Source organism: Canis lupus, chromosome 2 (assembly GCF_011100685.1).
Source record: "Canis lupus familiaris isolate Mischka breed German Shepherd chromosome 2, alternate assembly UU_Cfam_GSD_1.0, whole genome shotgun sequence".
Classification (NCBI taxonomy): Eukaryota; Metazoa; Chordata; class Mammalia; order Carnivora; family Canidae; genus Canis; species Canis lupus.
In genome coordinates, this window is record NC_049223.1 from 24,766,605 (window position 1) to 24,793,064 (window position 26,460).

Below are 26,460 nucleotides of genomic sequence, written 5' to 3' on the forward strand. Positions count from 1 at the left end.
TTTTTTTTTCTTGAGAACAGGTCATGAGGTTTGAAGATTAGAAAAAGGATTTCCTAAAGTCATTCCTGAGTGAACTAATGGAAGAAATACGACCTGGAGAATTTTTGTCAAGGTGGGGATAGTTAGTTAAGAGATTAAAAGGAAAATTAAATAAACTAACCCTTGCAGAGTGCTTGGATGAATCTGAGAAAGGAGTAGACACTGCTCCATCTCTCCTTTCCTCTGCATAAAGCTGATCCCATATCATTAATCCAAAAATGATTATAGGCTTCTCAAATGGCTTGAATTTGTAAACTCATTCTCTCATTTTAATTCATATGAAAACATATTTTTGTGATGTGGCATTTTAAGTTTCGAAAATATTTAAATATGTTTTCCTTGTGTGGCAGCTATTACTGCTATGTAGAAGGAGAACATAATGTATGGTAACCTTTTTTGACATGTTGTTGAATCCCCAGATGTCAATCCACATCTTACATTCTTTGTTATCTATTCCTGTAATTCAAATCTCTCCTCCACCCCATCAGTATTCTATTTATAAATCATTTCCATCAATACTTCATTGTGTTTTGGGCATATCTTTTTTTGCTTTGTAGGTCTCACTCAAAAACAATTTTGTTTTTTTCCCAGATATATGGAACTTCTAAGTATTCTAGGGTAGCAGATAGTTAATGTCTCCCAGAGGAGATTAAAAATTCCTTTAATGTATCCTGAGGGGGAATCTATGGCAGTAAAAGAAAAATATTCTTATTATTATGGGTCAGCATTGTTTCTGTCGAGAGACTGCCTGTTCATGCTCTCTTAAAGATGCCACCTCTTCAAGGTGGGAGAAAGTTTATTCTAAGTTGTATGTCTTCCTTTGATCCCAATCCCAAAGCCATGCAACAGCCAGAGTTTCTAAGGCTAAAAACAAATGCAGCACAATGAAAAAGTCATCTTAAGTAACTACCTAATAACCTATACTGATTCCTGAGGATCTACTCAGACCATGCTGAAATGAGGCTTCTGTTTCATCTTTACCAGAGAGCCTCCACTCAATGGAGAAGGGCAAAGATATAAAGAGTGCTGAAAGACATGAACACAGCTCTAACCTAGATGTTTCCTCATGAGTTTAAATCATACATTTGCAGCCTTCTTGAACCTAAAACCCCAAATCCATAACATTCCTTGATGTATTTATTGAAATTTGAATTTTCCTAGGTGTCCAGTTGGAAATTCCAAGAAATCAGAACCTAGAAGAAACTTTTTATTCTCTTACAACAATGTATTCGTTTCTTCAAGCACTTATTAAAATGAAATATTTCTTCTACTATGTATACAGAAGTAGCAGGCATTTTGAAATTTTCCAAAGAAGGAAATATAGTTCCCATATCCTAGACCTGGAGATATAATGTTGAAAAGCTAAGACATGCGTAAGGTAAACAGCTAATGGATATAAACATTGCTAGCCTTAAAAGCATATAAAACTATAGAGTCTTGGAATGATCAGTATAGAAAGAAATTATTAGTTTTTTAGGGGTAGAGTTAACATAAATATTTAAATGCTTAAAGAGTCTCAGGACCCATGGAAGAACCAAATATGCGCATGAAATGTGAGCAACTTAAGTCATTTTAGTGAAAGCTTTAAATGCAATGAAGGAATATCCAAAGAGAAGCATATCTGGTTAAGATGATTATATTTTAGGTGTGAAGTATGCTCAATTGGTACTTTCCCCACTTTGTAAATCAACACTCTACTTGAAATTGTCTTGTAGGGCAAACCCTGGATATACATTTACACTGAGTTATTTCTCTGATGTGTGAAAACTGAAGACCTCATGAAAACTGAGAAAGTGATTTGTTGAGAACAACTGAACCCAAATTTCACAATTTCAAATTTCACAAAGAGCCACATTCAGATTTTTACTCCTACCAAAAACATCTGAAGAATTGACCGAGTGATGTCTCCAATTCCAGTTATTCTCTACCGAGGAAAATCTAACCCATGGCCACAGAGGCTTGGCGAATAGATCAAGGCTGGTCTACATATTCTTCTGGGTGTCCTTCGATATTTTCATCACTCACTTTTGGCCTGAGGCAGTTTGCTTCTAGCTTCAGGGCCCTAGTTTAGTATTTGCTGATGCACTTGCTCAAAGTACAGTATTCTGACTCTGAGTTTCTCTCTGCTGTGATATGAGACCTCTGCTTTGATGGCTCCCTTCTCCTTGTGTGATTAGTGTTTTCCTTCTTGCTTTGGTAATGGGAATGGATTGGTAAGCCCCTTTGGGGATAGCATAACCTTTTCCTGTTTTATTTCTAAAATGAAACCAAGTCTCTCACTTACCTATGCATAAGAAACACTCTATTTCCTGTACAACACAAATATTCCATTGGTAAGAGTAACTCCAGTGTTGGTTTATTTACTTTACATACATTCTTCAGGATCACATGACATACATAAATGAGTGACCATGAAGTGCACGAGGAATGAGAGAAAGGACTGGAGTGGTGAGAATGGAGCGAGATGGAGAAAACATCCTGAATGAGATGAATTTATGTCGAGTTTTATAGTGTAGTGAAGGAAGGCTGATGGATATTCCAAACAAGGGGAACGGCATAAGTAAAGGCACAATGATGGGAATATCTAAGTCATCCCCCAAAATGAAAGCAATTGCTCAAATGCAGGAAATTATCATATGTGATCAAGTTTTCATTGTGAGCTGAAGTAGGGTCACAGGGTAACCACAGGACAGCTGACATGTACCAAGCAGTTGGGAGGAGATAATCCCCGATCCAAGTGCCCTCATATTACCTTAGCACTTTCACTGCTTGGAGGAGGCACTATTTTCCTTTACCCTGGACAAGTGAGGAACCAAGGCCTATCGTGTTTAAACAACCAGAAGTGGCATTCATAAATAGCAGACCCAGGACTCAAACTTAGGTAGTTTGGCTCAAAGGAAACCATATACTTGTATGAAGACTCCCTTATGTATCCACGGATGACTTTCTGGTTAATAATGCATTGACTAGCTACCTAAGCACATCAGAAGCCTGTTCCAGGGTCAATTTCTTCTTTCCTGGGTGCATATTAAGTCAAAACATGGGCCGAGAAAGCAAACACTTGAGCTTGTTGTGATCTTGCTAAAGAAAAGAACCTAAAAATTAATCCAGGCCAGTCTCTTATGATTATGTTAACTTTAGAGAAAGGGCAACAGAGAGGAAGCTTTCAGTTGGCTATACCCAGTCATCTGAGCCTTCTAAGTCCTTTAACTTCTCATACCGCCTGAAGCCCCTGATTTGGTCTCTACCTACAGGGATGAGACAGGTCTCTTGGAGTTCTGGTCACATGAAAAACAGGAAAACTCTGGGGCTAATGGTCTATAGGATAAAGAAGCCAGTAAATGTCTATATATGTTGTACTTTGCAGTTTTTGCAAAAGATTCAAAATGCAGAACTTTTCCTATCAGTCCTGAGACTGATAAAATATCCACTCTGATTTGATTCAAAATTTACTTTGATATGATTTACTTTTCCAAGTTTGGAGATAATACCTGTTCATGATTCTTGACCTTGCTATAGGTCATGGGATTCCTTTGATGCTACCTTGAAAACATGTTTTTTGAGTGGTTGAATTTTACCTAAAGTACCCAACACTCTCAGCACAAACCAACACAAAACTTTCATTTTCCCCCCTTAATTATGTAACTTCAGATGAGTGAATATCTTGTCCCTTGTAAGGCTTCCACCTTTTATTGTCTATTCTGAACCGAATCGGTTTTAATTGGATATGTTGACCTAAAAAATTAAACACATGACCTTAGTAGTCAGAGGAAAGCTAGGCTTTCAATTCTGGTAATAGACAGTAACTATTTGATGCAAGGTCAGACAGAGAAATTCCATAGTGAGAGTGTATTCCTTTTGTATGGTGGTAGAATGGATCCTGCATTAGGAAAAAAAAACAAAAAAAAACAAAAAAACCCGGCATGGTACATAAAACACTCAACAGAAGAAAGGCCTGTCTAGATCAGATATTTTGAAAATGAAATTTTCTTTACAGTTCCACAAAAATGAACTTCAACATGAAGCAAGTTTGGTCAGTACTTTAATCTATGTGAAACACTAATAAATCAAGGCCAATAACTTTTGCTAATAAAGCAAAATAAGCAAAGGATGATCTAAACTCAAAGCATGGATTTGCTAAGATTTCTTCCATGATTTGTTCCTTATTCTACATCAGGCTTTTATATGTTCTCTTTACTCAGTGTCTAATGCCCATCAGGAATGAGTTACTGAGTCATGTGTACTCGTGTTTGTTTATTCACATTTGTGTTGCCATTATTAGGAGCAACTGGCTCAGCGAAACACAGTATGCCTCGCACAGCGATCAACTGTGGTTCTATTTACTCTATCACTGTTAAGGCGTTTTTAAAAGTTATTAAATGCACTTAGCATTTCTAATAAGAAAAGCAAAATAAAAAGTCATCTGCTTGAAATAAAACATAACATACACACTGCCATCTCCTAATTTGTGGGTTGCTTGTGCATGTTATGCTTCACAAACACAAGAATACTAAGTTTGGGCTAAAGCAATTTTCCCCCCATTTTCTAGACTGTTCATGAGAAATACCATAATTTCCTTAACTAAACTGAACTCCTGTTGGACCCTTTTGAATCCTTGATTTATTTCTGCTGACATCTGACTGCTGATGATTAGTAGTCTATTGGTTGACCATAACGTCTTTCTCATTCAGTCCTATATTTTTTCTTTCTCTCCTACCCCTGGAGTATGCTTATGTCTCTTCAAGTCTAGCACTGAACTTCTTTTTTTTTTTAATAAAGATTTTATTCATTTATTCATGAGAGACAGAGAGAGAGAGAGAGAGAGAGAGAGGCAGACACAGGTAGAGGGAGAAGCAGGCTCCATGCAGGGAGCCCTACGTGGGACTTGATCCCAGGACCCCAGGATCACACCCTGGGCTGAAGGTAGGTGCCAAACCACTGAGCCACCCAGGGATCCCCTAGCACTGAACTTCTAACAGAGTTCTCTGCCTCTAATGTCTCACTTATGCAATCTTTCTTGCATCCTGTCATAAGTCAGTCCTAAACTGCTGACTTCACACTATCATTTCTCGGCCCCCAAACTTTCTCCCGTGGCCCAAAGTACTTATGGGTTAATGTCCTTGTCATTCAAAGCCTTCCAACTCCATAATCTGTGTTTTCCATTATTACCATCCAAATACACTTTATTTAGGAAAGCTAGTTCTATGAAATAAGTCTTCTGCAATGCTATTTCTAAATTTGTATTCAAGCCATTTTTAACTTTCTATTTCTCTTTAAAATATAGATCTCTCTGAGGTTCTCCTTGAGCAGATCAGACCACATAGTCCCTTTTTGACTCTGAACATCCAGAGCAATTTTACAATAATCTGGGTAATTCTTCTTTAACATTTAATATGAATCAGCCTTTATAAAATATTAGATACATTTTTTAAATATTTAACTGAAATTCTGGGAAGTAGGAACATTGTCTTATGCTTCTTTGTTTCATCTTTGACACAGAAACTATCACCTAAAATGTTCGAGGATGGGATGCCTGGGTGGCTTAGTGGTTGGGCGGCTGCCTTCTGGCCCCGGGCATGATCCTGGAGTCCTGGGATGGAGTCCTGCGTCTGGCTCCCTACATGGAGCCTGCTTCTCCCTCTGCCTATTTCTCTGCCTCTCTCTCTCTCTCTCTCTCTCTCTGTCTCTCATAGTAAATAAATAAAATATTTTAAAAAATAAAAAATAAAATATTTGAGGAGCTCAATATTTTTGCTTATTTTCAAATCACAAGAAATGACAAATACCCACCATTTGCTTCAACGTGGATGGAACTGGAGGGTATTATGCTGAGTGAAGTAAGTCAGTCGGAGAAGGACAAATATTATATGTTCTCATTCATTTGGGGAATATAAATAATAGTGAAAGGGAATATAAGGGAAGGGAGAAGAAATGTGTGGGAAATATCAGAAAGGGAGACAGAACGTAAAGACTGCTAACTCTGGGAAACGAACTAGGGGTGGTAGAAGGGGAGGAGGGCGGGGGGTGGGAGTGAATGGGTGACGGGCACTGGGGGTTATTCTGTATGTTAGTAAATTGAACACCAATAAAAAATGAATTAAACAAATGAAAAAAAAAGAAATCTAAAATACTTGATTAATCAGAATGTTCTATTCCTTATATTATCTAAGAATTATTAATATATTTGAATTTATATTACGGATAGATTTTATCTATATACTGCAAGATGTTTGCATATTTTATTTACAACCTATATAATCAATATAAGCAATAAAACATACAATGATCTATTCCCTGATCTTTTTTCATTGGACTATAGATTCCTTGATAAATAGATTTCTGAATCTTTTTAGTATAGATTACTTCCTCAAAGAATAACATATAGTTCCATACAACCCTCGGACACTCGTGAAATTATAAGACAATGCAAACAAGGCATAAAAGATTCTTCCAAGAATCCTAAAATTAAGTCAGAAGATCTAATCTTGAGACATCCAGAAAGAACAAGGGAACTCTATAGACCCTAAACTGCCTTTAGTGATAAAAAACTATTTTCTAGTTTTCCTTTACATCTAATTTAAGCCTTATGAGTAGGAACTCTTAAAAGACTCATTCTGCAGTGTGGTTCATTGGCCAGACTCTTTCCTGAGAACCCACACTATACAGGTTGTCCTCATTTAGGTGTAAAACAGAAGATCACAATGTCAGGGCTGCTCCTCATGGTCACACTCAAGACATCCCACTCCATTTCCTCCCTATCACCTTTATTTACAGATCACGCCATCACTCCCAGCTTATTGAATCCTTGGATTTCTGCCTCTCAACCTTCCCCTCCATTCTCACTCCCATCTCATTCTGAAGAATGGTAGAATTATATCATTCCCTTGATTTCACTTCTAAATTTTTTTTCCCTGCCTCATCTCATGACTCATACCCATGGTCACCCCATCAGAGCAATACCTCAGAAATCTAGGGCAAGGATGTGGTCTTTGACACAGCTTTATATCCTATCCTACCAGGGGCCTGAGTGTAACTATCCTTTGACCTCAATGAGACCTCCTAATGATCCTACCATTTTTGCACTAGTTACCATTGCTAAATTTCCTTTACTTTCTTTATAATTCCAATTACAGCCCATGGTCCAGCATCGTTTTCATTTCCAGATACATGATCACCAACTTGGTCTCTCTCACCTGCTTTTAAATTGATGTCGTAAAAGCTCAGCTATTTACATTCTTTATGTCAAGACTGGAGCTGCTTAATATGTCTAGATTTTGGAGAAAAAAAATATATATTTGGGTGATTGGCTTTACTTTTTTTATTGTTAACAATGAATAATATTTACCAACATTTTCATCAATGTCTTACTTGCAGTTTCTTCTTTTATCCCACGCCAACTGAATATGTTCACTTATTATTCTTTCTGAAGTACATTGTTTAATAATAGTTTCCCTAAAGGTCTGTGGGTGGTAAGCACTCTATGTCTTTGAATGTCTGAATATTTTGTTTTGCTGTCATTTAAAAAAATCTAGTCAATCTAGGCATAGAGTTGTTGTTGCCATTTATGTTTTTCAGTCCTCTGAAACTAGCATGACATTTACTTCTGAAAACATTATATTATTGCTGATGAGAATTCTGACGGTAGTGTACTTGTCTGGTTCTCTTAAGTCATCTTTTTGTCTCTAGAAGCTCTTAAGATTTAACATTATCCTTGAAGTGTTTTTATTTAATTATAACTCATCTCAGTGTGGGTTTATTTTTATTTGAGCTGCTTAGTATTCACAGTATACTTGCAATCTAAGAAAAACTACCCTTTTTCCTTTTGCAAAAATCTCAGAAATACATCTTTAAGTATTATTTGTGCATTATTTTTTGCATTCTCTTTTTTTCAAACTCCCTTTAGATATAAAAGCACATAAAATGATCTTCCACACCTCCTGATTTCTTGTTTATGTTTTTAATGTCTCTAGTGGTGATCCAGTGGACTTTATTAGTACTGTGTTTCAATTTACTAATTCTCTCTTTATGCTAATTTTGTATTTATGGCATCTATGGATTTTTTTAAAATTTGGTAACTCCATTTAAATTCATAGACTTTAAATTTATCTTTCATAGCCACTTATTTTCAGCCAGTTTTTCTTTCACAAGTTATTATTCTTTTAAAATTGATATTAATCTTTTGTTTATCTCTTTGAACACCCTACACAACTTGTATAACAATTTCACCTGGAGTGAACTTGTATTCTGATTACTGATTTCATTCTTTTCTTAGAATAAATTTAAATTGTTAGGTTCATTTTGAGTTGACATTTTCTGTTTTCTTTGTCTTTCACTTTTTGTTCACTAGTTCTAACCTAGGAGTTGCCTCCACCTTGCTTCCTGGTTACAAAACTTAGCACTAAATCTCAGAATCTAAATGGTGTTTCAGCGCTCATCCAGTCCATTCACTGACCCAGGAGGTGATCTGACTCAGTTTCTGGCCTTCAGGCTTTATCCTGCCCCTAACTATCTCAAAAGACCCACAGTTCTCTGTAACTTAAGACCCCAGGCCTCAGGCAGCAGCCCTTTCATGTTATGATACCTCATTGTGGTGGATACTAGATTAGTTTCTGCCAATTCTTTTTCCTTTTATCTGGAGAAGTTAGAAAGTATAAACTTTCTCAGATGTGAAATAAGTACATTCATGCTAGATTTGGAAAGCGTAAGTGAGGTAGAGGCAATCTTCCTAAAGCCTCTGCCTCTGTTGGGATGCAAGCTTTCCTGAGGCAGTTTCTGTTGAACATTCTCCTGGTGTCCAGGGACTGGTGGAGCTGCCAGCCTGGGAAGCTACCAGGGCAGCTGAGGTTGTACCTGACTCCATGGTTTTCTCCCATTATTGTAGGGTATCCAGCCTCGAACGGGATTCTTCAGCCCTCCCAATGATTTGTAAGCATCTGATTCTCTGTATTAAATACCTCTATGTTTCAAATTTCTAGACTGCTTTATATTTTTTCTTTTTTAAAAGTTTTTAAAATGTATTTAAGAGAGAGAGAGAGAGAGAGAGAGAGAGAGAGAGAGGTAACACCAGCAGGGGGAGGGGCAGAAGGAGAAGCAGGCTCCCAATTGAGCAGAGAGCCCAACAACGGGCTTAATCCTAGGACTCTGGGATCATGACCTAAACCGAAGGCAGACTCTTAACCAACTGAGCTACCCAGGTGCATTTTTATTTATAGTACTGATCCCTGGTAATTATTTCATTTGTTCATTTCTTTTTTGTAAAACCCCTTCCTCATCCTCCAGAGTGAAAGTCCCAAGAGGGTGATGACCTGGTCTGCTTTGTTTAGCACTTGATGATGGGCACCGTAATTCTAAGAGTTCCATAAACATCCATTGGATGAATACATGAATGAGTACAGTGTACTATTTCAGACACTAACATGCTATTCGAGTCCCCCTTTCCAGATTTTACTTCCTCAGATTCTGAGAGTGCTACTGGTAGATAGCTTTTTGCTAGCTGGTGCCATTGCTCAAGGGAACCACATTGCTCAAAGTCATGGCATTCCTGGGGAGGCCTATCCAATGAGTATTCAGTGTGGTAGTTACAAGGGCCTGGTCCCCCCTGGACCCAGGACCATCCTGAAGGGTTAACCTAGCTTCGGAGCTCCTTGTAGGGCAAGCGGAAACCTCTGTTGAGACTGAAGAGAAGCTCAACTTCTCTCTACCTAATCCTGCTTCCATTTCTTCTCTTTTCTCTCTTTCTTTGGGTGTTCATTCCATGTGCACCCCCAGATAAGTCTCCTATTTGAGAGTCAGTTTCTTTAGGGAACTTGTAACACTTGCTGAAGTTTAATTGATCTGGAAATGGCAACTTGGGATTCAAACAAATTCTTACTGAATTTTAAAGTCAATGCACTTTTCTTCATCTGTTTGTTGGAAGACTCACGTGATTCTTTAGTTTTAAGATAAACCCCTTTCCCTTCTTTTCCTTTTACGGTTCTCTTTACCATTAAAACTGACTTAGAGCAATAGAGTGAATGTTTATTTTATTCATCAAATCTATATGATAGATGCATATCTATCATAAATCTACCCAGAAGTTTTAGTCTTTGATATATCATTAGGATATCTTTTTTTAAATGCCCACCATCTTTCTATTTGCAATGATCCTTCTCACTGTCAGTAGCAGATGTGACCAATATTTAAATATGTATAATTATGCATATGTATATTTAAGTCTTTATGTCTCTGAAAGCCAAAATGCAATGTGTGTTCTTTGGCTTCAGCTTGTATAATCTGAGAGAACCTAAAAAAAAAAAAAAAAATTTAAAGATTTATTTATTTATTTGAGAGAGAGAGAGCCAGAGCATAGCAGAGAGGGGCTGAAGGAGAGGGAGAGGGAGTCTTGAGCAGATTCCCAGCTGAGCACAGAGCCTGATGTAGGGCCCAACACAGGGCTAGATCTCACAACTCTGAGATCATGCTCCTGAGATCATCACCCTGAAATCAAGACCTAAGCCAAAATAAGAGTCAGATGCTTAACAGACCATACCACCCAGGCACCCTAAGAAAATGTAAAGATTTAAGGAGAGATATCTAAAAAAAACACATTCTAGAAGAGTTATTTATTTCCAAGAAGCTAAATCAATTTCCAGGGTATCTTTTTAAAACATCCCAAAATAATAACCTTGGAAAATCTAAAGCCTTTTGGACTCAACCTAGAATTCAGATATAATTTATTTATATAAGTGATGGACAAAAATGATTAACCTGAAAGTTTATAAAATGCTATTGCTTAATCTTCTTTTTCTGAAAGTTAATTTTTTTGTTGTTGTTGTTTTTGTTTTTGTTTTTGTTATACAGCCGCGGAAGATCCTTAAAAGAGCTTGGTGCAATTATTGACAATTGAGACACTTTTTTTTTCTATATGTTTTCAATATAAGAGAATGAGAAGCCCTCTAAAATCCTGAAGTCTTTGGACCTCAGTTTGATCACATCTACATAGATTATAGTTCCTATTTTCTCTGGAGCCCTCTTTTTAAATGATGTCCGTGAAAGTCTTGTATGGTGATGCCTAGACTCTGAGGTCCTTCAGCAAAGGGACCATGTGGGGTTCTGTTGTGTGTTGTCAGTTGCTGAATAAATGCTTGTCCTTAAATATATGAATATGTGATGGGACACAGTTCTGTGTTATTTCCAAGGTTCTCCTTTACGTAGCTCCTCAAGTGCAGGAAAAGGGGGAAATGATGCAAAATTACAACCATGTTTAATTTCTGTTAACTAAAACATAATGTCAAGCGTGGTAACCTCAACTGCCTCATTGATTGCCAAACTTTATTGTATGTCATTAAGAATTGAGCCTAAGTAAATGCAAAATTAGATAAGCAAAGCTATTACCTTCATATGTAGCTAATATAGCTCTTTATTTAATGATTACACAAATTGGAGCCCATAATGAAGGTAAGTGATATTTGCATTACTACCATGCTTGTTAAAAGGAAATCTTGAAGTCCGAAATTCTTCCTGCAGAAAAATTAATGAGCATGCATACAGTCTTCCATGGTCTTATATATTCTTGGGCCAGAAACAACCAGGAATGACCCAGATAGTCTTCTCAGGGGGGCCTTTTACACCTCTAGAGCCAGGTGTCACAGAAGTTAGAATCAGGAGCTACATTTCTCATCCAACACATCTGCTTAGGGCTTGACAGAATGAGGGTAATTGGATTATACCATTCATTCTCTCTGGGCAAGCCCCTCTCCCTATTCATTTTAAAGTATTCTTGTTATGTTTGTTTCCCCTCTGTCTATCCCTGTGGGTTTATGATCACCATCATTACTGCTTAGCATTTCAAAATTCTTACCTATTGTTTATTTCAGTCTCTTGTTACATAACTCAAGGAAGCAGGTCAACATTGCTATTAACATTTCCCAGAAAAAAAGGAAGGAGTGAAGATGCAGAGACTTGTTTAGAATGGTCCCAGACAGTGCACAAGGACCCCAAGAGCTCAGATAATTGCCTGGACCTTTTGACTACACACCTCTCCCCATGTACCTTTTCTTAGACCTGAGTGAGAAAAATCAGTCCCTTTATCAATTAATGTAAGAGCATGGGTTCTGGAGCCAGGCCAATTTGGGTTACAAATCCAGTTCTGACACATATGACTGCATGATCTTAGGCAAATTTCTTTATCTCTCTGAGCATGCATTTCTTAATTTGTGTAACAGTGAAAATACTGATTGTATAGTATCGTGATGAAATGATTAATGCAAAGCTCTTACCATGGTACCTGCACATTGCTGTGCTCAATAAAAAGGATGTCCCTGTTTTGTGTATTCATTTGATTTGTTATTTCTTGTGGATGTATTTTAACTGCACCTGCTGTTTGTGTTTCTTGGCGGGAGAGAGAAAGGGCAGACAGTGAGATAGTGTGGTGTGTGATTCTCTTCTCTGTCTGGGATTCCACTTTGGCACTCTACTTATTCTTTCAGAATTTATGTCTCTCTTAGAAGGGGAAAGGGCAAGTGCTAATGACTAAAAGAGTCAGGAACAGATGAAAGAGGTAAAGGGGTGACAGAAATTATGGTAAGCACTTTGTCTTCATCCCCAGCCACTTTCACACAAATGCAATTCAAATGATTTGCTACAAGAAATTATATCTTTACAGGTGTGAAGTGTTGAAATAAAAAGAGGAAAAAATCAATATAGCACCAAGAAATCAAAATGATTGTCTTTTAAAAATTATTATTATTAATTTCTTACACCCAGTGCCCCCAAGAAGGAGACCTGCCCAGCCTAGCTTTTCCTGATGAATGTGTTGATGTGTAGCCATTTCTGCTGGTGCATTTTTAAGCAGAGCTGCAGGGGATGTCATGTGTTGCAGTAATTGCCATGGAAACCATTGTTGTGGAATGAATAGGAGAGGTTTTAAATCCTTGGTAATGAGCCTGAGAAACTAAGTAGGTCTTCAAGTTTAACTTGTTTGGAAGTGGTTCATATTTCACACAGAGATATTGGAGGCAAAATGTGGGGGGGGGGGCAAAGGATGAGAGAGGGGAAGTTTTTTAAAATGCAAATAAACTAACCTAATATTATGTTATACTTCTACTAGGACATTTTAATAAAAAAAAACAAAAACAAAAAAGAATACCAAAGATGCATAGCATCAGGCCCCAAGCATTGAGCACCACTCTTCTTTATTGAGCAAAGTGTAATTTTTAGATATTTCCACTAAAATCAACACTTTCAATTCCCCTCACACAAACCTCAGCAAGTGAGAATGTTAAATATTTTTAAGGCAATTAATTATCAAGTTTGTCTGGATTGCAAAATCCTTGAAAAGGAGGGCTCAACTGTGTCACCTTTGTATGAACCCAAGTTGTAGAACGTACCGTCACAGAATAGACAGTCTCGATATGTGTCTCATATTCGAATGGTGATCAAGGAATGCCCAGTGACTAAGGTCTTCCTACCTCGGCCATCAACCATTTCTGAGGATCTCTCTTCTTCCTTTCCTTTTCATGGTTCGATAATCCTGGCACCTTCTCTTTCGCCCTCTCGGCAGGCTAGGTGCTGTCTAGCTAGGACTGGTTGTAGAAGCATTGCAAGAGACAAAGAACAATGGATAAAGGGCCAGAAGGGTAAGCCTTTCTCTTTCCCAGTGTCACGGAGATCCCCATCCAGCTCTTCTCCCCCTGCCAGAGACACAATGGCCTATAAATGTGTGTTTGGGGATAGAAACTGCTTCCTGAATATTTAACATGGTGAAGGGGATCAGGACACACCACCCCAAAATATGCCACTTTGGTGTAAAACCATTTTGATCTGAAGGCATTTGAGTTTTGGAAATCTCTGATCTGCTTGAAAGCGAAGCCTCCCCAAAATACTCAACTGTCATAAATCCCCTCCCTGGGCAACTCTAATTTCTACAGGGACCGCACCCAGACACTACCACACACTATCACATCACCCATCACTTTTCCTAAGGTCCCACTTGTCTTTCCAAACAGTCTCTTGTTTTCCCATACGTGTCTTTTTACCTCCTTCTCCCTGCTAAGGGGTGCACAGACTCCAAGTCCAACCCTCCTTTGAATTACTGAGGACTGGGTACCATGTGAATATAGGAGGCATCTGTTAATAAACTTGTTTTTCTCTTGTTGGTCTGCTTTTGTCAGACCAATTTATAGGGCCTGGCTGGACAACCCAGGAGGGTGGAATGAAAGTAATTTATCCTCCCTCCCCTACAATGGTAACTTTGTTATTCTCTGCAGGATTTAAAAGAGAAAAGAAGGTGGTGACACAGAAAGGCCCTAGGAAGAAGTCTTCACATTCTGTCTCTTTATCTTTGTTACTAGTGTTTAGAGCGTTGAAAGGCTTCCCAGAGGTTCTGTGCTAGAGAGTAAGATGGAGAGAGCATCCTTGGCTGGAAGAACCATGATGGCAGTGGTGGGCAAAGATGTGAAGTCAACATCTGACTCAGACACTAAAAGAAAGGAAATGGGAAAGGAAGAGAAAAGGGAAAGGAAGAAAGGAGCAATACCATGAGAAGCTTGAGGGATCAAAGCTTGTAGCTCCTGTGACTAACTTAACCAATGAGGATCTTTCCTTTCAAATCACCATCTTCCAGTATTCCACAGAAACACTGCATAGTCTCTAAAAATGAATGCTCTAGAGCCATACAGACCCACCCCTGTGTGTGGGTCTTAGATCTGCCATCGTTTGCTGTAAATTACTTTATGCTTCGTCCTCCTTAAACACAGGTGGATAATTATCCACATACACAACAAAATTATTGTGACAACTAACGATGATATATGTACATTTTCAGGATAGTGCTAGAACATAGGAATTTCAATAAAAAGTAAGTGATTAATAAAAGTAAGGGAGTATGATTATTCATCTCTAATTAGGCAGACCTGCTCCCTTTTAGTCTTCACTGAACTAGAAACCCAGACCTGACTGCAGATGTTATCATTCACAGTATCATATTGGGAATCTGCTCTCCCTTCCTACTCCAAAGAGGTTGGGGGCGGGGGGATGGAGAAAAGCGAGATGCCAGAGGGTAAGAGAGCTGTTTTAGTGCTATTTTAGAACTATTACAGCTGGAAATACAGCAATTTGAAAATCCTGTCCTGCTAATAACTTCTACATCTGGGGAAATTCTCAAGGGAATTCTAGGCAATGAATAGCAGAGTTGATTGGTCATGTTAGTAGGTTTAGAGCCCTCTGGTTAATGCTGGAATTGGAGCACACAGCTTAGATTTTTCTCTGCAGAATTTAATCTTGAGATTGTACCACTCTCTCTGGTTAAGCTTATAAAGAAATGAAGTCAAGAAGAAGGGGGGAGAAAGATGGCTGCATCTGTAGCCAGATTTTAGGTCATATTGCGACCTTCTCAGTAAAGCTGACCTCATCTTTCCTGTCTTAAAATGTCACATCAACAACCCCCTATATTTCCTGGCTTCATTTTTTTCCCTTAGAACTTATTACCTGAGATACTCAAAGCTTTCCTTATTCATCTTGTGGATAAGAACCACTCACACCTAAAATGTAAGTTCCATTAAGAAAGGGATTTTGGTCTATTTTGTTCACTGCTTTATCTCAGCAACTACAAGACTGTCTGGGATAGAGAAGGCAACTCCTCGCATATTTATTGAATGAATGAAGTGTAAGAAAGGGCATGAAGCCTGTCTTAACAAAGAATTGCCCATGCCACTAGGAAGCCCCAGCCTGATAAATGACCTGGGATGCTAACCAGTCAGGTCAGTAAGTCTTCTACTGGGATCAGGTGGCAGTGTGGCTGGGAAGGGGGGAGAGCAAACAGACATGGTTCTGTTGGAGAGAGAGGAGGCTGAGAATGTCTTTGTAATGGAGGGAATAAGTGAGAGAATCAAAAGAGGGTGTGACAGATGACAGAGCACCATCCCTAATCCCATCAGGAAAGAAAAGAGTACATGCTGGACTACAGTTAGGTTCTGGACTCATTTTTCCATGGGTCTCATTACGTGGTTAGTCTCTTTGTCAGTAATCGTTCAGTGTGTTTCAGAGACATACACAATATGGTAGCCATGTGGGAGTATAAATTCTAGTTTCAACATAAATAAGCATGTGTGTTTTAAGTATGCCTGTATTTGATTTATGCCTACTCATCACTCTTGAGGAAAAAGTAAGGACATGGAGCTTACACACTTTAGAAGCTATAGATTCAGAATAAAATGTCTTTGGTTGGGCTGTGGGCTGATAGTAAGTAACAGCTATTCTTGGAAAGTTGACCTGAGTGTTGGGAAGTCTGTCCAGAATCATAACAGAGAAAAATAAGATTGAGGATTTCATGACATTGAGACTTCATTCAAGATTTCCTCTTTTATTTGGTTAATTGGTTGGAAAGTCAACCTAAAGCAATGTGAAGTTGGCTTTGTAGTATATTTTTCAGAAGTGCAGAGAGCTATCAGAGACTTCTAAAGCTTCATCAAACAGCAAATTTGCATTCAATAACTATTTCGGCGCACATTTTTATACTCCTAGAGCTCTTTACCACACATCATAGCTAAGGTTGTGGAGGTGTTAGCGACAAGATGAGAATATGGCTGGTGGTAGAGAGTGGCCCATAACTGAGCAAAGGAAAGCATGCCTCGCTCCTATCTCTTATGCCATTGGCATAAATTCTTACCTTGGAATTCCCAGGGCTTTTAAATGGGTTAGAGATTTAGATGGTTTGTAATTAATAAAGAGTTAAAAGAGCCTTTACCGAATAACACTTTGCTAGTGGTGCCCTTTCTTCAATTTGCATGAGTGTATTAACTGATCACCAATGCTGCTTGAGTTGACATGGTGACTTTGATACAAAGTCGGTCCTATATTACCCACCTGTTACCATGCACACTTGATGTAAAAACAAACACACAAAATATTGGTATTATTTTTCAGCAGCTACTATATTCAAACACTGAGCTAGGCACTTTACATTCATTACCCTTAATCCTTCCAAAGTCCTGTGGGGTGTCTAACTGATGAGGAGATTAAGACTCAGAAAGTTTAATAACTCGCTCAAGGCCACACAGCTACTGAATACTAGATTCAAAGCCAGATTTCTCTAGCTACCAATCTCATTATATTTTGCTATACTTCAGGCCTCCCAGAGGAAACACCGCATTCCCCAAATCACCAATGAAGTGGTCAGACATGCGTAATGGTGGTGGAAGGGAATTTGAATTTTGTGGTACTTACTACAATTTGTCTTTAGATGGGTGATTATTTAAACTACCCTCAGTGGGATCTGTGGGTGGCTCAGTGGTTTAGCACCTGCCTTCGGCCCAGAGCGTAATCCTGGGAGTCCCGGGATCGAGTCCCACGTCAGGCTCCCTGCATGGAGCCTGCTTCTCCCTCTGCCTCTCTCTCTGTGTCTCTCATGAATAAATAAAATCTTAAAAAAAATAAAATAAAATAAACTGCCCTCAGCAACATACGTATTTTAAAATTTTCTAGTAGCCACACTAAAAAAAGTAATAAGAAATAATTAAAATTAATTTTAGAAATATATGTAATTTGGGGCACCTGGGTGGCTCAGTTGGTTAAGCTTTCAATTTTTGATTTTGGCTCAAATCATAATCTTAGGGTCATGAGATTGAGCCCCACATTGGGCTTTGTGCTGGGTGTGAAGCCTATTTAAGATTCTCTCCTGGGGATCCCTGGGTGGCAGCAGCGGTTTAGCTCCTGCCTTTGGCCCAGGGCGCGGTCCTGGAGACCCAGGATCGAATCCCACGTGGGGCTCCCGGTGCATGGAGCCTGCTTCTCCCTCTGCCTATGTCTCTGCCTCTCTCTCTCTCTCTCTCTCTGTGACTATCATAAATAAGTAAAAATTAAAAAAAAAAAAAAGATTCTCTCCTCCCTCTCCTTCTACCCCTCATTACCTTCCCCCCTGCTTTTGTTCTCATGCTTTCTCTCTCAAAAAAGTATATGGAATTTAATGTCTAAAGTCTTATTATTTCAACATATAATCAACATAAAAATATGAGTGCAATATTTTGTACCATTTCTTATACTAAGTCTTGGAGAAATCCAGTGTGCATTTTATACCTAAACACATCTCAATTCAGATTACCACTTTTAAAGTGCTCAGTAGCCATTATGCAGCCAGTGACTACCATCTCAGACAGCAATTGTGGAGAACGAAGTGAGGCTGTCATCTTGGTTCATGATATATTTGTTGCTGTAGTTTACTGAACTTTACTTTAAAATCTTCAATTAACAGTGTTTGCAAGATAGATGAGTTAATGTGCATGTGCATGTACGTTTGTGTGCATGTGTGTGTGTGTGTGTGTGTGTATACACTCACACAGGGGGTGGAGAGGTTGCAGAGTTTAACTTGTTTAATGTACTAAATGGTGTAGGGTATACCATATACCAAACAATGTGGGCTATTTATAAAAGCCACAATCTGGGTCATTCCCAGCACAAATTGCTAATACATAGGTTATATTTACAACTGAGCAAATCCAATTTTGTATTACACCAGAATCATCCTCATGAGTATAAAAAGGTCCCAGCTCTGAACAAATATAACTTGGGTTCAAGTTATATTGCTTCCTGCCCTAGTATATTAGGCATGTGTTTACCAATGATACATAGACTATACAGACATGATTTTTCTTTCTTTCTAGTAAATGACAATCAATAAAGAATGGAGACTGAACAGCTATCATAGCTTGGTGTGGACTCCAGGCGGAAATTATTTTAACTGTATCACAGATAACATAAAAAACAGAATCGACTTTTTGGTGTCCTATATTTCTATATTTTGCTGATATAGCTTTCTAATTATTCCTCTTGAGATCCTACTCTTAGTTGCCTAATTGTTAATGACTCTTTGCTATAACTTACCTAACCTTTGGGAGGTATCACTTCATATATCTGTTTGGCAATGGTGTCACCCTATGGCTTGCCCTTGGCAACTTTGGAAGCAAGTCAATCTTGGCATGTTTCACTTTCTTCTTCTAGCCCCTTCATTCTCTGACCTTCTCTTTGTGATTCTGTTTAGTGCTCCTCTACCCCCACTCCACTGCATCCTGTTCTCTTATACCAAATATATACATTGTGCTGACTGTGGGCAAAACCATGTCCTATGTATAATTCAATTTGTAAAGTCTCCTAGGGTTATTTGAATCCTAAGCTTTCTATTTCATGGTGGAGGAGAACTAATGAGTTTCAGACATTGGGAAGTGGTTGGAAGGGATGCATTCCTGGACTTAGTGATGTAACAGCCACATGAAACAAGGTCAAAACAGGCAAACAGAGAGAACTTAATTCAGAGAAATAGTTACACAGATGATGGAAGGGCTGAGAAGCCAAACAGGGGTTAGTGAGATAACCCAGAGACTGGTAACTACAAAACTGGATGGCATTCAGTGTGGGGGATCATGGAAGAAGCAGTGTGTTTGGAGCCCAGGGCCAGGGCCATCTGGCCTGGAAGCAAGGCAGACCTGTCTCGCAGCAACTGGAACTCTAAGACATACTGCCTAAGGCAGAGAAGCTTGTCTTCCTGCCCTCTACTCTACATAGCCTCTCAATGGCCAAGTGCAGCCAAAAGTGGCCTATAAACCAAAGATTGAAGAGGCCAGTCTCTTGGTAATTAGAGCAGAGCAGGGGAAGGGTAAGGAGGAGGGCTGAGAGCAAACAGGTTGATACCCACCAAAGCTATGGGGAATATGGGCTGTCCTGATTTAGGAGATGTATGCTGAGTGCCCAACATGAAGACTGGTGGGTATGAGATCTGAAATGTGCTGTGCACACACATCTGGGACAGAGCATTTTGTCTGATGGCAAGGATAATGAGATTCACTAATTTCCTCTCCTTTGTCCCCAGGATCTAGTCTACTGTCAAATTCTGTTGCCTTTATCTCCTCAGTGACACCTGCATCAGTCCTGCTTCCCCTTTCCTACCATTACCACTTCAGTCCAAGCCACTGTTGTCTCCTGCTTGGGTTACTGCAATTACAGCCTTCCATCTAACAGTATCCATTCAGATTTGAGCCACTTTTTAGTCTGTTCTTTATACTGGAAGCAGGGCAATCTTCTCAAGCTGTGAAAATGATCATGCTGCCACCTTGTGTAAACTCCTTTAGAGGATACACTTCATACTGTGTAGGCAAGGACCTGCCTGGTCTGGCACCCACCAACCTCTCCAACCACACCCTGCCCATTATGCTTCCCTGAGCTCTTTCTCCGCCAGATACAGTGAGGACTTTCTTTAGGCTCTGTACTTGTCATATTACTTCTGCTATGGGGCTTCTGCTCGTACTGCCCACTTGCCCCAAATGTTCTTTCCTGGTTGACCTCTGTTCATCTATCAGATCCTGGTTTAGTCATAGGAAGTCTTCTTGACTTCCCTAACTAGGTTTTGTCTCTTTCATCCCGATCTTTGAAAGTGGAGACCATATTCCCCCCTTCTTTCTATGGCATAGATCCCCTTCATTCTGTGTGATGGATGGAAAAATATCCCCCAACATATTCACATTCATATTCATATTAACATATTGAGTTCTCTTGAGATTTAAGATGCAATGGGATTTGCCTTGCTGGGTTTTGGCTTGCTTGGGACCCATCACCCCTTAATTCTTTTAGATTTTTCCCCATTGGGATGGGAATGCCAATGCTCTATCTGTCCCACCGCTGCATTTTGGATGCGCACAACTTGTCTCATTCCACAGGGTTACGTCTCATGGGGAGTTCTGCCTTAGGATGAATTATACCTCAAGACTCCTTCACATCTGATATCACTGATATTTAGCTCAGATTTTGGACTTCGGAATGATTTAAGATTTGTAGGGTTTTTTGGATGGAAGGACAGTAATTTGTAAGTGAGAAGAACATGAATTTTGGGGTCAAGGGGCAGAATGCTGGGGATTGAGTTGTATTTCCTCAAAATGAAAATGTCAAAACCCCCATGTGAATGCATTTGGAGGTGGGGCCTTTGGGGAAGTGATTAGTTTTAAATGAGGTCATGAGGGTGGGGCCCCATGATGGGATTAGTGCCCTTATAAGAAGAGGGCCAGAGGGCTTGCTCCCTCCCTCTCTGCCATGTGAGGACACCATGAGAAGGTGGCCATCTGTAAGCCAGAAAAAGAACGCTCTCCAGGGAATCAAGTCTGCTGGCAGCTTGATCTTGGACTCCTAGTCTCTGGAACTGTGAGAAATAAATGTTTGTTATTTAAGCAGCTCAGACTATGTAGTATTTTGTTAAGGGAGCCTGAGAAGACTAAGACAGAGGGTGCCCCATAAATGGAGAATTAATGAATAAGCAAGGCTAACAGGGAAGTGGCAGCCCAACAAGCCAAAGCTTCCTGTAGGAACCGTCCCTGATCCCTAATTCACATATCATGAAATAGCCTTTTCTCCTCTTCATCCATTATGCAGGGCGTGAATCTGTTTTACCACACCCCACAAAACACTTAGAGGCTCCTTTGAGGTCAGAGTAAACTGTTTCATTTCACAGCCTGAAGCATTTTGCTTCTTTATCCTTCCTTACATGGTGGGTGTGAGTTTACACCTGGAAATAGGATCCACCTCCAGGAGGTATTGAAGGACAGGCCACATGAGGTTTTGTCCTTGGGAGAACAAATATATCGGGCAAATCTCCATTTATTTTCTGCTAGTCTCCATTAGGAAAAGCTGCAGGCAAGAAGGATACTATGTACTTCTTTCACTCCCACACAGTGCCTTTCTTTACTTAAAATTCTTTATTTCTTCCCATCCATTCATTGCTAGGTTACATTTTCCGGAACAATAGGCTGCCATTTAGCTTCTCTCTCTAAGCCTAACTGTGCCTCAACCCAAGGACTCACTGCCATGAAGTATTATTGCACAGTTTGGAGAGGCACGTGGCTCTCCCAAATGGACTTTCATTTGCACTGATCAACAGCAACAACAAAAGCCTTGTGTCAGAGATACAAGGCAACCTCTTTGTCTGAAACCACCCCCTCCTCTTTTGTTTTCTTCCAGAGCTCACTGAGCATTATTTTCCACATGCTCTTCTCCGTGCCTCTGCAGATGTGAAACTTTAAATGCAGGGTATTTAAAAATAATAAGGAAAAAAAAAAAAAAAAACACCCTGAAAATTACAGAGCTTTGTAGTCAAGCGGCATGCGGCTCCCTAAAGAGCTCCATATATCAAGTTCAGATGGTTTATGGATTGTTGATTTGAGCTACCTGGATGACAGAAGGAAGGGGGTCGTAGGGGAGAGGACGTTAAATATCAACACTGGAAAGTACCTGAAAACCAGCTCTCCTGGACCCCATTCCTATTCTGCAGAAATGCATTAAATAGGTTTGTGGGAGGCCAGGAATCTCCACAGCTTGAGGATCTTGCTGTCAACGAAGGGCCTTGTGGACATGCCCTAGATGGGGCCATGGAAGAGGAATCATTTTCCAGTTCCTACTATGTTTCAGGGACTAAATATTAGTACCTATGCTTGTCTTAGTCAGTTCTCATCCAAATGTTGTAAAATGGTGAAACTGACATTTACCTCTCCAGTGGAAGTTGGGGGCATCACCCTGCACCCCACCTTCAGGACCAAGGCACTCTATACCCCCAGCTGCCAAGCTGAAGGTTCACATGAATGACCTTCAATGGCCAGGAGCCTCCTTGCACAAGGATTTGCCCCCTTCCCTTCCCTGGGGGCATTCCTTTCCTGGAGGCATCTGGTCACCCAGCCCTCTGACCTCAATTTGGGGCAACTCTAAAGGGCCATCCTAGTTCCAGAGCTCTCTGTGGGATCATCTGAGGCCTCTGTTATGACTCTATTGTGGTTCAACTTCTCCCACTGTCCGATGCCACTTCCTTGACTTCTTTCCTGAGTTTGTTCTGAGAATTTGCCGACCCCCCTGCCCCCCCACCAGTAAATTGGCTGCATGCAGACAGCCACCTCAGGGATTGCTGCCCAGGGAACCTACCTGTTGTGAGTTGTGTCCCTCTAAAATTCATATGTTGAAGTCCTTACCCCTAGAATGTGACTATATTTGGAGATAAGGTCTTTAAGAGTGATCAAGTTAACAGGAAGTCTTTAGGATGGACCATAACCAAAAATGACTGGTGTCATTATTTCCTCTTCCTTATAGGAGATGGAAAGTTGGACACACAGAGAGAGACACCAGACACTTGTAAACATGATGATAGAAAGGAGGAACCCAAGGAGAGAGGCCTCTGAAGGGACTCACCCTGCTCACACCTGTCTCCAGAACTGAGTGAAACTACATCTTTTGAAGCTTAACCACTCGGTCTGTGATATTTTGTCATGGCAACACTAGTAAATTAATTCAGCACCTAAGACACCTTCTCTAGTTCCTCCATCTGTCCATTTACGAATGAGAATCTGAGAGTTGGAGAGATTCAATAACCACCTAAGGTCACTGAGCTAGAAAGTGAGGCTAGTAAGGTCCTGAGCCTAAGACCACATCCTTCTGCTACTGGAGATGAAATCTGAACTTCCTATTGCCATCTGATTATCCTTCTGTAACCACTATTAACCCTCACTACAGACACTAAGAACTAAATTACACTGAGTAGCATTTAACCCCTGCCCAGAAGGAAGGTTCCTTGTAACTGGGGTTGATCAAGAGGAACAAACCACAGATTGCTATTTATTTGCTTTACTAATCATTTAAAAAAGCATGTTCCCCGAACCCTAAGCACACTTAAAAGATTCAAGGTGATATTCAACTTGAAAAATAATTATGGGAAGTAAAATGGATACTTATTTATGAAAACCATAATAACTTTAAACCAATATCAGAAGAGATTAAGAAAACCGTGATGAATTTTCTCAGAAATGAGAAATCATGATCTACTCTTAGCCAAGGGAACATTATTGATCCACTGAGGAATAAAAAAAGCTACTTATATTTCGGGGCGCCTGGGTAGTCAGGTGGTTAAGCTCCAGCTCTTGATTTTGCTTCAGGTCATGATCTCAGGGTCATGGGATCAAGCCCCGCATTGGGCTCCACTTGTCCCTCTCCTTCTGCTCTTCTGTCTCTCTCTCTCGTAAATACATTGGGAAATCTAAAAATAAAAACTCCTACTTATTTTTAATTTTGCAAAACACTGTGATCCTCATAATCATAAAATATGTTCAGTTCAAGCTTTCAGTGTTTGAACATGTCTGACATACCAAATTATTTGTACCATTAGGATATTTACTAGAATATATATTCATAATTAAAACTAAAACCTTATTAGAATGGCTTGAAGGCTTGTCTCTCCAATTCTCTCTACTCCCTGTACTCAGAAAGAAAGGCTGGTGGTTATCCTAGTGTTCAGGGAGTATGAGGCTGAAACCTGGGGCTGAGACTGTGACAAATCCCCTTCTGGAGGAAACAACGACCAGCACATGCATGCTTGCAGGGGTAATTATAAATAGGGGGGTTGACAGTGAAGGATTTCAGATTGTATGTTAGGCTGGGAGGGACCTTAGAGACACTCTAGTCCACTAATAGATGAGGGAACGAGCCCAGAAAGATGAAATGATGTGTCCGCAGTCACACACTCATTAGTGTGGGAGCCAGGCCTGGAACCAATGGCCCCCGGCTGCTTATCTGGGGATGTCTCCTCTGTGATTACTGTCTTTTCTTTCCATACAAACTGAACTTAAAAATGTAACCAAATTAAATGAAAACCAAAAATAATCTTTAGAACAGATTTTTTTTGTGTGTGTGAACAGTGCTCATCTCTGTGTGTTATAAATGGGATTAGTTTATGCACTACACTTGCATTCTATGTCATATCATATAATATTAGCGCTTTGAGGGCAGGATGATGGATGTTTTATACAGATCAAAACTTGCTCAACAACGAAGACTAGGGAACAAAGGCCCCAAGATTTTCACCTGTCTGATGAGTTAGGTTCCCCAAAAAATGGACATTCAAAGAACTTATTGCTGAGGTGGCAAAAAAATCATCATTGCACTAAGGCTACTTGCACTCTTTGCTGTCCTAAGAACAAAGCAGTACTATGTCGTGGGAGAGGGGACCAGCAGTGGTGAGATATTCATGAGACTGAGCAGCTCACATGGGTCTATGAGTGACTCCTGGTGACATAAGAGGCAAAGGCTCTAGACACTTGAAGAATAGATCACGTATTGAACAGAATCTGAAATATAAGGCATATGCATATTAGGAATAATATAAGGCAGAAACAGGCATGATATAAGGCCTGTTTCTGTGCTTTGCTCTTGAATATCCTGTGGTATTCACGAGGCAAGCTGACATTTATCTCTTATTAGCTGTTTTGCTAGAAAAATAAGTGGGTATAAAATCTCCTGCTGTCCAAAACATATTTCCAACAATTGTATAATCAATTGAGGTGATTACTGGGTGGTGTGGTTACCCGGTCTACAGGCTGGCTGGCCAGATAGGCTCAGGTGGGGCTGCAGTTTTGGTAAAACAAGGACAAGGGGGCGATGGAAATTTGTTGACAGGCAAGTATTTGGGCAAGGGGCAGGATTGAAAACACTGACCTCTCCAAGATTCCTCCTCCCTGCCCACATACAGACAAAATCATTTTAATTCATAGGTGCTTCCTTGAAAATCAAGTTTCAAGGAACCGTTAAGGAAAACAAAATGTCTACAAAGTACTTGCCTCCTCCCCCTCACTTTTTTGGGGAGGATTGTATCGTGTTCTTTCCTGACAGAAGCCAGGAGACTAATTTACCTACAACATATAAATCCATTCTAATGTAGCGTGTTCTTGACTAGAGAGTAATTACGGCGTGTTATTGGCTGGATGAGCTGGCTCATTACCCTATGGAACGTGTCCATGTGGAGAAGATGCTCCCACTTTGACCCACGCAAACATGGACAACCTGTGTATTTGTAATGTGGTCAGCTTGCCACGAAAGAGACAGAGTTCATCCACCCAAGTGTCCTGGATGTAAACTCACTAATGATCATGAAAAGCCTCTCTCCCAACAGTCTGTGTCAACTGGTCCAAATTGACCAAAATCAGGATGAACTCTTGAAAAAAATATCTACCTGAACACCGTGAACAGAGGTGTCTGTTATGCTATTTATAGATACCTTATCCAAACTCAGTGGGTACAATTAGCAATACAGGGATCAGTGGGTGATGACTGCCATGTTACCCCCCCCACCCCCGGACTGGGAGAATTTGCATAACACCCACCTCATGACAATCTGTGAGAATGGCTTTATTGTTTAGTGGCAATTGTGTAGACAACTGCCATTGGATATATAGCCCCAGCGCTTTGAAAGGTGTTTTGAATGGGTTATTGGTGCCAGGTACCTTAGGTAGGAACAATTTTTTAAAAGTGCTTGTCAACTTTCTTTCCCTGATCGTTATCAGTGTCATCCTATATCTTGAGGGGTTTTTAGCACAAGGCCTGTGCTCTGAACCTCTCACCAGATTGTTACCTTTCTCCATGAGCATGGCCAAAATT

General features: G+C 39.9%; 1 protein-coding gene and 1 long non-coding RNA gene across 2 annotated transcripts in view; one reads left to right on the forward strand and one right to left on the reverse strand.

Moving 5' to 3' along the window:
• Positions 1-26,460, reverse strand: part of CELF2 (CUGBP Elav-like family member 2) — an 814,024-nt gene that overhangs the window by 708,314 nt on the left and 79,250 nt on the right. The gene's annotated exons all lie outside the window — the stretch shown is intronic.
• On the forward strand, positions 12,915-14,854 carry LOC111091597. Its single transcript, XR_005355338.1, has 3 exons — positions 12,915-12,974; positions 13,580-13,655; positions 14,370-14,854. It is a non-coding gene; the product is annotated as an uncharacterized LOC111091597 (long non-coding RNA).